This window comes from Balaenoptera ricei, unplaced genomic scaffold, assembly GCF_028023285.1.
Source record: "Balaenoptera ricei isolate mBalRic1 unplaced genomic scaffold, mBalRic1.hap2 scaffold_623, whole genome shotgun sequence".
Lineage (NCBI taxonomy): Eukaryota > Metazoa > Chordata > Mammalia > Artiodactyla > Balaenopteridae > Balaenoptera > Balaenoptera ricei.
This window is the reverse complement of record NW_026777809.1, coordinates 1-14,538: the sequence shown is the minus strand read 5'-3', so window position 1 is coordinate 14,538 and position 14,538 is coordinate 1. Positions and strand designations below refer to the sequence as shown.

Genomic DNA, 14,538 nt, shown 5'->3' with positions numbered 1-14,538 from the left:
ATGGAGTTTGGGCTGAGCTGGGTTGTCCTTGTTGCTATTTTACAAGGTAATTCATGGAGAGCAAGAGATACTGAGGATGTGAATGGATATGAGTGAGGGAATCAGTGGATGTGTGACAGTCTCCTGACAACAATGTCTCTGTGTTTGCAGGTGTCCAGTGTGAGGTGCAGCTGGTGGAGTTTGGAGGAGGCTTGGTGCAGCCAGGGGGGTCTCTGAGACTCTCTTGTGCAGCGTCTGGATTCACCTTCAGTAGCTATTAAATGAACTCGGTCCGCCAGGCTCCAGGGAAGGGTCTGGACAGGGTCTCAGTTATTATTACTAGTGGTGGTAGCACATACTATGCAGACTCTGTGAAGGGCCGATTCACCATCTCCAGAGACAACTCCAAGAACACACTTTATCTGCAAATGAACAGCCTGAGGTCTGAGGACACGGCCGTGTATTACTGTGCAAAAGATACACAGTGAGGGCAAGTCAGTGTGAGCCCAGACACAAATCTCTTTGCAGCGAGACAGGAGGGGGGATGCAGGGTGCACTCAGGACATACAACTGTGTGTTTCAGCCCCGGGAGCAGGTGCAGATGGTAGTTAAGGGCTGCTTTCCTGTCAGGGTCTGGGATTTCCTCTCCATATAGCAGTTTTCCCTGGGGAACCTCTCTGTACTCATCCATGGTTCTTTACGTACACATTCAGTCTCTGAATTAGAAAGACTTTTCGAAAATGTATGTCTCAGAAATAACTAAATTTCCTTGTCAATTGCATTATTATGAACTTCATCAAATCTTTAACCGTGGTCATTTTTAAGTCTTTTGTCATTTACAGACAGTTCTGGGTGTACTGTGATGCTTTTGCAAATATGTTCCTATAAAATGCTTTCATCTTCAACGAATTCATGGAAAACACTCTGACAAGTACAGGTTTCTGGTAACTGACTGTACTGCTGAACTGAATGAATAAGCATTTTCAGAACTCTAATGAAAAACTGATGAACTCATAAAAGTGCTAACAAAAGATCAAGATGAAAAAAAATTAATTACATGGGACTGAGTCAACTGATGAGGACTGAATATAACTTTTGTGACTTTCTGTTTCAATTAAAAAAAAAATCCCACAAGGACTCAGAGGTAAAGAATATACACATCAATTTTGACTGCAAAGTAAAGGAGCTGTTACAGTGGAGGATTACTGGACTGAAGGTCAATATTATGACATAGCATGAATGTGTTTTGTGTTTCGTAATTTTAATCATTGTTGCTTTTGTTGTGGTCATCCATTTACAATGCTTGGTGTCAGTCTATTTATCTCTTGTAAAAATAAAATACAGTGTGTGTGTGTGGAAAAAAAAAAAGAAAGACTTTTCGAAATAGGGCAGGAAAATGTCATATATGACAGGCAGAGACTCAAAGTTAGATATTCAGGTTTTCCCTTGTCTAAATCTTGTCTAAATTGACCCGTTTCAAAACTATCCCAGTGGATGTATATAGAGTTGAACATATTCTTCCTTCCTCGTTATGATATCTCAGCCCTGCCCTACTGGTAGACCAGATGTCCCTGCCAGGATGGTGGCTCTTGACTTGCCTGCTAACCTCTTGCATGAGAAATGTAAATGAGCTGAGCAGCACCAGATCCTCACTGGGTTACTGGGAATGATGCCAGTTACAGGAAACATGTGTAGGGGTGTTTCTACATGTGCTCCTTGCTTCCAGGTCCAATAGAATCCCTATACGCTTAGATAATACTTGCATCCTCTTCTACTGTGCAGTTTATTTTATGTAAAATATTCATTGCAAAGCTATTACCATTAGACACATATGTAGTCGGTAGGGAAAGTTTATAGTCAGGTGGATAATAACATGAATATTCAGAAGCTGCTGAAAAGAAATCTATTCTCCTTTCTTCACCACAGCATCGTAGGTGAACGCTAAAACGCAGGAAAGTCACACAGGTTCTCATTCCACGAAGAGTCCTGCAGCCTCACAGGCAGGCCCACCTCTGTCCAGGAACCTTTGCAGGGGCGACCAGGTCCAGGATGGAGAAGCCCAGGCCTCGAAAGGAGGTCTCACTGTGCCCTGTTGTGTGTTCTTCAGCACATCACCTGCCAATTCCAGGCTGCAGTTTAGCTTCACATCTGTAAGATTCAAGTAATCCGACACCTACATCACATGCTTGGTGTGCATATGTAGAAACAAAATAATAAAAGAGGCCCTGAGTGTTGGGCCTCAGGGTAGCCCACCCCAAAATATGCCTCAAAATGACTTAAGACAGAGCCAGTGCAGAGGGACATTCTGACCTTCCTCCCTGTCACCCTGAAGCAAGAAATAAACCTCCTACGTGAAAGGTGCTCTCCCTGTACCTGGAGGTGGAAGTGAAATGGTCCTTAACCCCATGCCATCTGCCTGCCGTTTATCTGTGCCAAAAATTTAGCCTAAGAGTAAGTTTAATCAGAGAAGTGAGAAAATCTAGACAGAAACGAAAACTGTCCAACAAAACGAAATAATAATAGTTTAGTCATTAAGCAAATCAAGAACCTTTAGTTCCGCCTTCAGGGCTATAGACAATATTCTTGTCCATGTCCCTTGAGCTGTCTTGTAGATACTGAAACTCCTACCAGAAGGAAAGAGTTAACTGCATGATGACCAGACTGTAGCCATGACATAAGCTGCCACAATTCCAAGAAGTGGCCTCAAAGAAATGGGAACAAAGCGACCCTTGAACTGAAGATTAACTCTACTTAAAACAATCAACATGAGGCTGATCACACCACCACATGACCAATTTCAAGACGACTGTCAGAGTTGACTCTGCTGTTTCTGTCTGTAGCCCCCTCCTTCCGCCTATAAAAGCCCTTTCCCACAGATTCTCAGTGGGGGATGGCCTTTGGAGAGAAGTCTGTCCCCCACCCCCGGTTGCAGGCAGCCAAAATAAAGCAAACTTTCCTTTCTACCAACTTTGCCTCTTTATTGGCTTTTCAGCACCGAGCAACTGGACCTTGCTTTCCATTACACAGGGACACTCTTATCACCAGGGACGGGGAATTCAGGCCTGGAAGTCTCTATGAACAAACCTTGTTCCTTCTTTAATGACTATGCCAGCCCAAACTCTGCTTAGGTTCTTCACTAATTGCACACCAAAAGCATACATTTCCTCCTTCTACCAATTCCTCACAAATAATGGATCTTGGCCTAAAAATATAAACGCTGCCTGCTTTGGTCACTTCTGGGTCCATTTCTATGGCACGTCTATGCCTGTGCTTACAATTATTTTCTTTTCTCCTGCAAATCTGTCTTTGTTAGTTTTATTATCAGTCCAGCCTCAGGAACTCAAGAGGGGCAGAGGAGGAGATTTCCCTCCTGACAAATCCAAGTTGTCTTCTCTTCAGCCTCACTCTGTAGAACCTCTTAGGAAACTCAGTCCTCACGGGCCACTTTCAGACTCCTGACATCACCTTGCCAGTTGTGTTCTTCTGGCATCTCTTCGTTGCATTTCCATCTCACCCTTCAATATTTTTCCAAATCGCTGTGACATTTCAGTGTCCATTGTCTGGATATACACAGTTTATTAGTCATTCCCTAGGATAGGTCATCTTGGTCCTTTCCAAATTTTGGCAAATATGAATAAAGCTAAGTAAGCATCGTGTGCAGGGTTTTCTCTGGACTAAAGCCTTATTGTCTTTCAGGTACATACAAAAGAGCACTATTGCTGCAACACAGATAAGAGTATGTTTAGTTTTGCAAGAAGCCACCAGAAGAGCTCCCAGGGTGCATCCCGTTTTGCATCCCCACCTGCAGTGAATGGACTCCCTGCCGCTCCACATCCTCCTAGTGTTTAAGGTTCTCAGAGTCCTGACTTGTTACACTCTTGTAAGTTTTCAGGGATATGTCCTTGTTCTGATTGGCATTTCCCTGTGATAAATGTTCTCCCATAGCCTTATTTGCAAACTCTTTCTCTTTTTGGTCAGGTGTCTGTTAAGGATTTTAGCCCATTTTTTAATAGTTTTATTTCTTTCTTATTGTTGAGTTTAAGACTTCTTGGCACATATTAGATAACAATCAGATATAGTAGATATTTCTTTTGCAAATATTTTCTGCCAATCTCTAGCTTGCCTTTGGGTAAATTTTAAATGTATTTTTATGCTTCTCAATTATTACTTGTTGTGTTTCTATTACAATGAAAAGTGGAGTTAAACATTCACTTCCTAAGCCATGGGAACTTTATGTGGGAACATGTCACAGTACACTCAAAGGCCTCTTTCAGATACTACAAGGATGGAATGGGTAAACAAAGGGGAGACTTCTTCAGAGATGCTCTTCTGGAAAAACAGAAATGTGCCAACATACCCTCCTTCCTGTCTTGCTGATGAGAACTGTGCCGCGTGTCCTCAGAGACACAAATCCTTGAGGAGAGAGTGAGATTTCATCAGCTAGAATGACAGTTTACTAACAATACATTTTAGCCGTGATGGATCTGAGTTTATGAATGATTGTTACTTGAATGATTCAATGGATTTAGCAATGGTTGAAAACAAAATCAATACCTTGAATTATTATTATTAATTTTAATTTATGTTGCCCCAGAGAAGACTTTGACAATTACAATTTCAGTAACACAGTTCAATAATTTTGACTTATACCTCTTAAAATTTAGATTCCACGTTGTTTCATAATAAATGTTTCATCTACATCCCTCACATTTGAAACTGGATTCCAAGTGGACCTAGAAGATGAAATGTGAGGACAGCGAATCTCTCTACATTCAGTAACATCTAAGGCAATAAATCTAATATCACAGGAGGACACTGCTGATTTCCAAGTATAGTTCCTGCTTCTTCTTTGCTCAGTGATTCTAAGAAAGATACAAAATGACCTAAACCATTTGGTCTCAATGTTCCTGAAGTCCACACCTCATTCTGAGCTTGTACTCTCAAGATTTTATGAGGGAAATCACAGAGACTATCAGAAGCACCTGTCCACGTGGTCACCATGAAGCCCACCACCGTCAATCCTTCTCCCTCCGATCACAATGGTCAGACCCTCTTGATGTGACCATCACTGGTAACCTGCAAAGCAATATGACTTAAATCTCACCACTTCTTTTTACCATCACCCATTGGTCATCTCTAATGGGTATTCTCTCCAGCATTATAATATGATCTAGTCTCCAGACATAATGGCCTGCAATTATCTCCACAAAGGAAAAATATCTTCTTTTTACTCCTGGTGACCTAACACATTTTTCCTAGGGTTAAATAGACCCTAACAACACATCCGCAACCACTGAAATGTAAAGAAACCTGTTATATATCCTTCTATGTTAACATGAATTTGGATGGATCTGCTCAAATCCACCAGCTCAAGAAGGGGTGGTCAGATGCTGGGGCATCTGCATAAATGCAGGCCCTTCTTCCACGTGGTGAAATATAGGCTTACCTGGTTCTAGGTTTTAGATGCCATCCCTTCCACTCCCCTATCACACAGCATATCAGCTCGATTTTTAGGTCCTGACAACAGGGTCCAGACTTGTCCTGTGATTCTTGTCCATATTACTTTGATTGTCTCTCCTATTATCGACATTCAATCAGGAAGATTCTTTAGTATTTTATTTACTCTGCAAATAGTATTGGAAAAGCTAGAAGAAGTATACTACTCTGTTCATGAAATAGTATGGAGTAAATATCTTCTCATAGACAGCAGCCTCGACATCAGTCAGTGTACAGGTGAGATCACTGGGCTGAGGGAGAGCTGACAGGTGTCACCTCTCAGGGCAGGAGTGGAGCCAGTGCTACATGTACAAGGGTGTCCGTCAGAGATGGGGACTCACATTGGTCTTTCTTTTTCCCAGGAGTGATAACATCACTGAAGACACTGATGACAACATTCAACACCCGTGGCACATCCACTATAAATTTCAGACATACCATTACCACCGTGATCCCCGATTTACATCCTTGCAGACTGAAATGTAGATGGTGAGGCCACATCCTCAGTGCCCACAGTGAGATGGATGGAGCTGTGCTCTGCTCTCCAGCACCACTTACTTATGTGACCTCAGGCACAGTTCCAGGACTCACTGACCCAGGGACTCGGGAAAGCTGCTCTCAGGTGGACTTTTCAAAGGAAACTGCTTGCTGAGGTGGGGGCTTTCCTCTGACCATGACACCCTCATACTCTGAAAGCCATTCACTGTGAAGGTTTACTTCCAAGAATCATGCGTGTTCTCTAACCCATTGCGGTGGGAACTGTGTTCCCTGAGCTCCAATGTCACTGGCAGTGACAGAGTTAGAAAGGAACACTTCTAGAAGGAGTGAGTCTGTGCACTGTGACCAGGTCACCTGCCCAGCATATTGGAGTCCTGAGGAGCTTCCCGTAGCTGTCTGTTCTTAGTCCTTGGTAGCCATGGGGATTCCTCAATGTCCACCCTTAAGGAAGGAGCCCTGAAGCTCACGGTGTTCGTGCAGACACTCAGTTGTGCACAGGAAAAAGGCAGGGCAGGCTACTGGCCAGGTCAGCAGTGCTAGGAACCATGACCATCTCAGCAAGGATGACTGTCTTGCCCACAAAATACGCTGTGTGTTTAGTTGTTATGAATAAATCCACCTCCAGAGCAACTCTTGATCATATTTAAACTGTTTCAGGTGAAGAAATGTTCACCCTAGTTAAGGGAAACACGAAGTCCGTTGTGAATTATGATTAACATTAAATTTTACCTAACTTTGTCTGAATTCAATGTGATTATTACATGTATGATTTCTCTCAAATACTTGCATATCCAGGAAATAAACATGAGATAATGCAGAAAGGGCAAAAAATACTAGTTTGTTTCAGACAACTTGGAGGACCCTGAATGTTTGATGGGTATTTATGTGAAATATATACACCCATGGGATTAAAGTCTATTCCCCAAATCTTCCATTAATCCTAGACAGCATCAGATTTCCTGACTAGCCCTTCAGCATCATTTCATTCCTGGGCAAAGAGTCCCCCAGGCTTCAGGAGGGGGACCCCAGGTGGGGGCTGAGTTCTCTGAGGGCACAGTCAGCACCCTGCTCACAGGGGGAGCCCCAGGTACAGGGACCTCCCTTCACTACTTGATGCTTTTTATAAAAAGGTCCCTCCTATATGCAAATATCCCCTTAGACCACAAGGTAAAAACAAAGTACCAGTTCACTTAAATACGGGTTTCTCCTCATGCTTGAAGACATTTTCTGGGCTTGATGAATCTCATCTGCAAGAAGATGAATCCACTGTGGTTCTTCCTCTTTCTGGTGTCAGCTCCCAGAGGTGAGTGTCTCAGGGATTCAGCCATGAACACACGGGGAAGCTGCATCTGAGCCCATGAGTCACCGTGGTTCTCTCTGTCCACAGGTGTCCTGACCCAGGGGCAGCTGCAGGAGTCGGGACCCAGCCTGGTGAAGCCCTCCCAGACCCTCTCCCTCACCTGCACTGTCTCCGGATTCTCATTAACCAGTTATGATGTAGGCTGGGTCCGACAGGCTCCAGGAAAGGGGCTGGAGTATGTTGGTGTGATCGATTATGATGGAAGCGCATATTATAACCCAACTCTGAAGTCCCGGCTCAGCATCACCAGGGACACCTCCAAGAGCCAAGTCTATTTATCACTGAGCAGCCTGACAACTGAAGACACCGCCGTGTATTACTGTGCGAAAGACACAGTGAGGGGAAGTCAGTGTGAGGCCAGACAAAAACCTCCCTGCATGGAGGCCCGTAACCACCAGGGGGCGCTCAGGACCCAACAAGTACAGGGCTGAGGCCTGCAGCAGGTGCAGAGAGGGGCTGGGAGGCAATTCTTGTTAGAACCTCTGCTTTCCTCTTCCTGCCCAGGAGCTCCACCAGAGACCCTGTTCTGTATCCTAATGTTTCATTGTTGCGGATTATGTTGTGTCTAGAAAATTTTGTGTGCATGTACATATTTGCTTAATTTTATTTATATTATTCTTGTGTATATATATTTATTCATATGCACACACACATATAATATTCAAGAATTAAGGTTGTTTTTCATTTCTTTACTTATCTTTTTCTCAACGGAGCTCTAAACAACCCTGCGGCTCACCATAAGGTTCACTTTGAGCCTGAAGTTCGTGAAACTTCTAAATATCCTGAGAATGCACATGAGAATTTTAAACAGTATTAATTGTTGTTCTGTTTTTGTACGTGTGGAAGGAAGAGACACACCCTCCTGCATTCAGCAACCTGCACAAACAGTTTGAATTCTGCAGCAGGCAGTGTTATAGACTCAGATGCCAGAGTGCTCCAATACTGCACTTACAATGATCCTCACTATTCAGATTCCATTATCTGCAAATTCACCTACTTCTAGCTGTCATGAGCACCCCAAAGTAAACACTGTCATTTTGTGCTCATTCACGGACAGTAACAATGTGGCCCGTTGTTTGAATCACCCAACACACACACACACACATTCCCAGCTGAGGTCAGTCAAGCTGATGCTCTCTTTTCTTGTTTCAACTCCCGTCATGTAATTGAGCATTTTCTGGGGTCAAATTAGTGCCATGCTTTTCATATTTCTGGGATTCTTGGTGATTGTTTAAGGTAGTCACAGGCATAGGGTTGAAGAACAGTCTAGTGTCCCTACGCACCAATGGCTGTGACTGGACTTAGGAAAAATATACATGAGAGATCAGCTTCATTCAGGCATGAGTTATATGGCGATGGGTGGTGAAAATCATACTCATGTTTCCAATATAAATCTCATCCAAAACCAAAAGACAAAACTCACTGCTGCATATGGAATGCAGCCTTGGAAGCTTGGCTTAATTCCAAATACAGCAGGGCAAGTGGGGGCTTATAGACAAGAAGAGGGTGGGGTGGACTGGACTGGAAATAATTAACAGAAGAAATAGAGGCTAAGGGGATTCTGGTTACTTAGCCTCACAAGGATTCTTTCTGAAGGGAGACCAGGGTGATCAGATACCATGTGGGTGATAGGAGGTTTGATGGATTTGATCAAATACTGAGGGCGATCAGAGTTCAAGGGTGGGAGATTTTCATTATTCTCACTTAACAGGGGTCTTGACAAAACCTGGCCATGCAAATATAAACACAGAAGCCCACAGGTCAAGACTAGCTGAGAAGAGCATTACAAGGAGCCTGTTGGCTAAGGGGTGGTCAAGGGTCTTTGTCTCACTTAAGAAGGGTAATAATGAACATACAAGTAAACCAGGGATGCACACAGACACACAGAGAAAAGACCATCTGAGGATTCAGTGAGAAGAGGTCCATCTGCAAGAAAAGGAGAAACGCCTGAGAAGGACCCAAACCTCCTGACACCGTGACCTTAGACTTCTAGCCTCCAGGCCTGAGAGGAATACTTTTCTGTAGTTTAATCCACCCATCTGTTATTCTGTAATGGCCACACTAGCCTACTAATACACCTATAATATAGACGCAGATAGACATATATGGAAATGTAAGTATCGTATTGGAAAACAAATATCACCCATTCTTCAGAGGTGACATGAAGCTGTGTCCACCCTGGATCTCAGCCAGCACCCTCCTCCAGAGCCCTAGACAAGGACCAGCCGTGACCATCTTTATATGGAAACATGCTTCCTACCTGCACATCAAACCCCGGCTCAAGGGGAAAACACAGCACCTGTGCTACTCAGAGTCAGGGTTCTCATCTTCACTGATGTAACTCTCTGAAAGTCAAAGCATTAATCAAAGTGAACATGAAAACCTTCTGGTCATTCCTCCTCTTGCTGGCATCTCTGAGCTGTGAGCATCTCCTGGGTCTGAGGAAGGTGGAATTAGGGGGTGACATCTGCGAAGTGGGTGTCTCATGGTTTCTCCTTCCCCCGGTGTCCTGTCCCAGGTGCTGGTGCAGGAATCGGGCCCAGGATTATTGAACACCCCCTCCCTCACCTGCTCAGTCTCTGGATTCTCCATCACAAACAGTGCTGACTGCTGGGACTGGATCCCTCAGCCCCCAGGGAAAGGGCTGGGGTGACTGGGGTGCTTTGGTTCTGGGAATAGCACAGCCTACAACCTGTCTCTCCAAACATGACTCTCCACCTCCAGACAAACCTCACAATTTCAGTTTTCCCTGCAGCTCAGCTCCGTGATGCCCTAGGACACAGCCCTGTGTTACTGTCCCAGGAGGCTCAGTGAGAAGTCAGGGTGAGTCCAGACACGACCCTCCCTGCAGGGGCCGTTCCAACCACCAGGGGGCCATCAGGGTCATCAGGACACAAGAGGACCAATTTCAGGTCAGGTGCAGAGGATGGCATGGAGGGGTTTTCTCTCAGAAGCTGTGGTTTCTCCGCTGGATCATTGCCGCCCCTGGAAGCCTCATCCACAATGACTCCAGGGAACTTTCTTGTCTCTAAACTGGAGACTTTTTTCATGGAGTCAGGCTTGTCTGTCTTTCTCCATCTATCTTTGGACGAGCCGCACAGAATTATCTCTTCATGAGACCTTTATTTGAAGATTAGGTCACTACTTTCTGTTATTAGTTGTCAAGTTTTTAATCGTTTAATGACATAAATAATTTTTGCTGTTGAACTTTACATCTGCTTTCCACCCTCAGATGGATTTCCAATTCCTCTCATCCTGAAAATCTCCCCAGTCCTGTTTGATGCAATGCCTTTCACTTGAATAGTAGGAGTCATGTTTATATTCAGAAATTAATGTCCATATAGCACTGCAGTCATTCTCTCCCCAGAAGACATTTTGAAATGTCGGGACACAGGTTGGGCTGTAACATATGTGCTGTGTTGCCTGTACCTTGTTATCTAGTGTTGAGATTGATAATAGATAATTAGGTAAAAGGGAACAGAAACAGGTATATGCTAATCATATGGAAAATAACCATAAAAACTGACTACATAACCCATTTTTAGGGAGTGGTAAAGGCTCAAATGTGTAAAGATGATACAAGCACCCGTTTGAAGTTATTTGCATCAACATAAATATTGAAACAATTTTTGTAAATACTTTTCAAGCTCACTCCTCAATCCCATGGTGAGTGTCTGCTTTTCTCTCTAAGAAATCGACGAATATATTCCAATTGGCTGCCATTGGCGTTCCTTGCAGCAAGCGGAGGAAGGGCCTTTCACTCTACATCATCCCCAATATTTGAAATTCTTATGATTTTGTGCTTTAACTGTTGTAATAAGTGAGCAGCAGTATCTCATCATCGTGTTATTTTATATTTCCTTAATGAAGAATGCTCTTAAAACCTTTTATCTCTACTTTGTGGAAGTGTCTTCAGATCACTGGCACAGTGTTCATTATTTTCATTTTTTGTTGCTGTGGTTGAGCTGTGAATTAGCTGTATATTCATGATACAAGTCCTTTATAAATATGATATTAGACAGCACGTTCTCCAAGTCTGTGCTTTAATTCCCTTATCAGTGAAGGTATTGTTGCTATTGCTGCTGTTGTTTTCAGGACAGAATTTTTAATGGATACAGAAAAATTACAAATTTATTTTATGAATGATGTTTGGGATATTATACCTAAAAATTCATCATGAAACACAAGGACACCCATAATTTCTGCCACGTCCCTATGCCAGGCCACATTCAGGGATGGAGGGTTAAGTCCACCTTCTTGAAGGGAGGATGACCGTTATGAGTTACCTGAAGTTATTCCTTAAGGGAGATTTATCCTCCCTTCCCTGTCAGATAGATTTATTCAATCTCTTTATATAAGTATGAATCAAGATATTTGTTTCATACTTTGTGTGAAGGTTATATACGAAGGCATCTTCTATGCTCCTGCAATTGTAACCGCTTGTCAGCCATGGTGAGCTCTTTCAGATTGTCTCCTGTATCCTCCTTACGGGCCCCCGCCCATTTGTGTGAACACTTCCTTACTTTCTGGGGCTACAAGAATCTGCAGTATAATCATGGGTATTCTCTTCTCCGGTCCTAGAATTAGCCATGCCTCAGATGAGTTGTGGATCCTTTTCTGGAGAATAGTATTAGCAACCAAAAAAGTGGGTATTAGGATATTAATGCTGGTGTCCTGTCTACTGGGGGCATTGCCTCTAGGCCCTATAAGCTAACAGACCTTAGAAATATATCTGTGTGCACTACCCCATGTATACACACACACGTCTGCAACTATCTCTGTATCTCACCTTCGGACCTGTGTTAAGGTAAATGTGAGAGCATTCTTATGTCTCGGATCCTAGTGCAACATCACATGAGTAAATCCAGCCTTTCCCCCTTGCTTGTCTGTTACTTTCCATCCAACAGTGAGAAGCCTGGCTCCACCGATGCCATCCAGCTACTAACTGTTCAATTCCACAGGCACAGTAGTAACACAATTCTTAGCCTGACTCCTGATGGAAATACCGTTATCCACCAGGCTCTAGTGCTTATGTGCAGTGGCTTAGAACTTAGCCTTCACACTCCACTCATTTCCAAACTCACGTTGGTAAAACCTATTTTCCCACCTTCTTCAGACATGTTAATTCATAGATTCACTATAATATTAGGTATCATCTATACAGTGTGCATCGTTCCATCCTTGAGTCTCTGACTTATAAATGAAATTTATATTCATATTCAATAAGGTTCACTCTTTCTGCTATTACTTTATATATTTTGATAAGTTCATAGTGCAATGTTTCCACCACTGCAGTTACATAGAGAAGAATTTCACGATCCTTAAATATTGTCCATTTTTCATTTATCAAAGACCTTCTCCCACATGCCTGCTAAATGTTCATCTGCTTGCTTTATATATAGACTTGCCTTTTCCCAAAGGCCAAATAGGTGAAATTGAATGTTTTCAGGTCGAATTTTTAATTAGCAATATGCATTTAGGATTCCCTCATGTCCTTTCATGGTATAATAGTTTAATATTCCAATTGCTGAATACAATTCCACAGCATGGATACATCACGCATTGTTTATCTACTAATTTATGGAAGAACGTGTTTGTTGCTTCCACTTTATCTCAATACTAAATGAATATACTACAATAATTCAGGGGCAGTCTATGATGGAGCTATAAGTTTCAAGTCAGTTAGGTAAATGTTAGGAGCATGACTTCTGGCATCTTATATTAAGCTCTGTCCTCGTGTGTAAGTGACTGCCCTGAGGAAGGGCTCTGATGCGGAGACCACTCAGGTGTCCCAGTCCTCTTGCTGAAAGGAAGTCACAGCCCAAGCAATGTCCACACGAGGTGGACACAAGGCCCAGCCCTCAGACTTGGCTGAGCCCCCAGCCTACAGTCAGGGTCACCCTCCCTTACACGTGAGTGTGCATCACGGGAGCAGATCCTGCAGCTGAACGTGAGCCTCTCACAATGACCCTGCATGGAGTAGGGTGGGCTTCTCCTCCAGGCCCTCCCAAAGCACGGACGGTGAACAAAATATAGAGCTGCTGTTACTGTAAACTGTCAAGGGTGGTGGCAGGGTTTTGTGCGTCAGTCAACACCTCGAACATTGTTATTCATTTCCGCGTGCGATCCTATTTCACCATTTCATATGTGGTAACTATGTGGCACAGCTGGACTGGATGAGGGGACAAAGATCACACTGTAAGTGGAGATGCTATGACACAGTGCAGATCCAAGTCCAGAGCCAAGGTCCTCCTCCCCATGATACAGGAGGACCTAAGAGCTCAGGCAGGAATCTTGGGCTGTTCCAGGTAGGAAGACACACCTGTGTGAATAGAGACGTAACACCATCTGATTCACACTTTAGCAGGACCACGCTGACACTGGTGAGGTAGTTAGTTAGGAGACATTGGGGCACTATTACACCTTGACCACACTCGACCTCAAGGCATCCATTTCTTGTTTAATCTTGTAGTAATTTTTATTCCATTCAGAAGGCTCTGTCAGGATTAATATTCTTATTCTTTGTTATTCTTTGAGCATTTGTCTCTCTCCAAGATTTAAATTTGTTCCTGTCTTATTTCTACAATTATCTGATATATTGGTGAGATTTTGATAATGTGCCACTTGTTCCATTTTGAGGTGGTTTTAAGAACATTAAATAAGAAGCATTTTCTCAGCTTCTCATCTCTCTACATCTCCAAGACGATTATCAGCTTTATTGTAACACCCAGAAACTGGAAACAATTCCAATATCACACATCAGCTTAATAAATAAGCCAATCATGCTATGATCATTCTTCAAATGCAACCTGTTATTAAAACCAAGCATTCTTGGTACACACAAAAACATGATAGTATTCACAACTATTTGCGCTGAGTAAAATAAGCCATAACAATAAAAATACAGATAATATGATCGCACTTTTATAAATTCTAGAAAATGAAAAGTAATCTGAAGTAACAAGGGAAGATCAATGGTTATGTGGGGACAGGATGGAAGACAAGAAGGGACAGGAAGGAGGAAACCCAGAAACTACTGAAAATAATGAGAGGAATTGATCTGTTCTCTCCTGATAATGCTGATGCCTACGTCAGTATTTATCAGAGTGCTCATTCTGAGTTTGTGCGCTCTATTATATGTCAATCACCTCATTAAAGTAATTACAAACAAAGAAATGCATGACTTGGGAGGGAAGGAGTGAAGG

The 14,538-nt window shown here is 43.0% G+C and overlaps 1 pseudogene; it reads left to right on the top strand.

The window, feature by feature from the left end:
* On the top strand, positions 1-7,678 carry LOC132358912 (uncharacterized; annotated as a pseudogene).
* Positions 7,679-14,538: the final 6,860 nt, after the last annotated feature.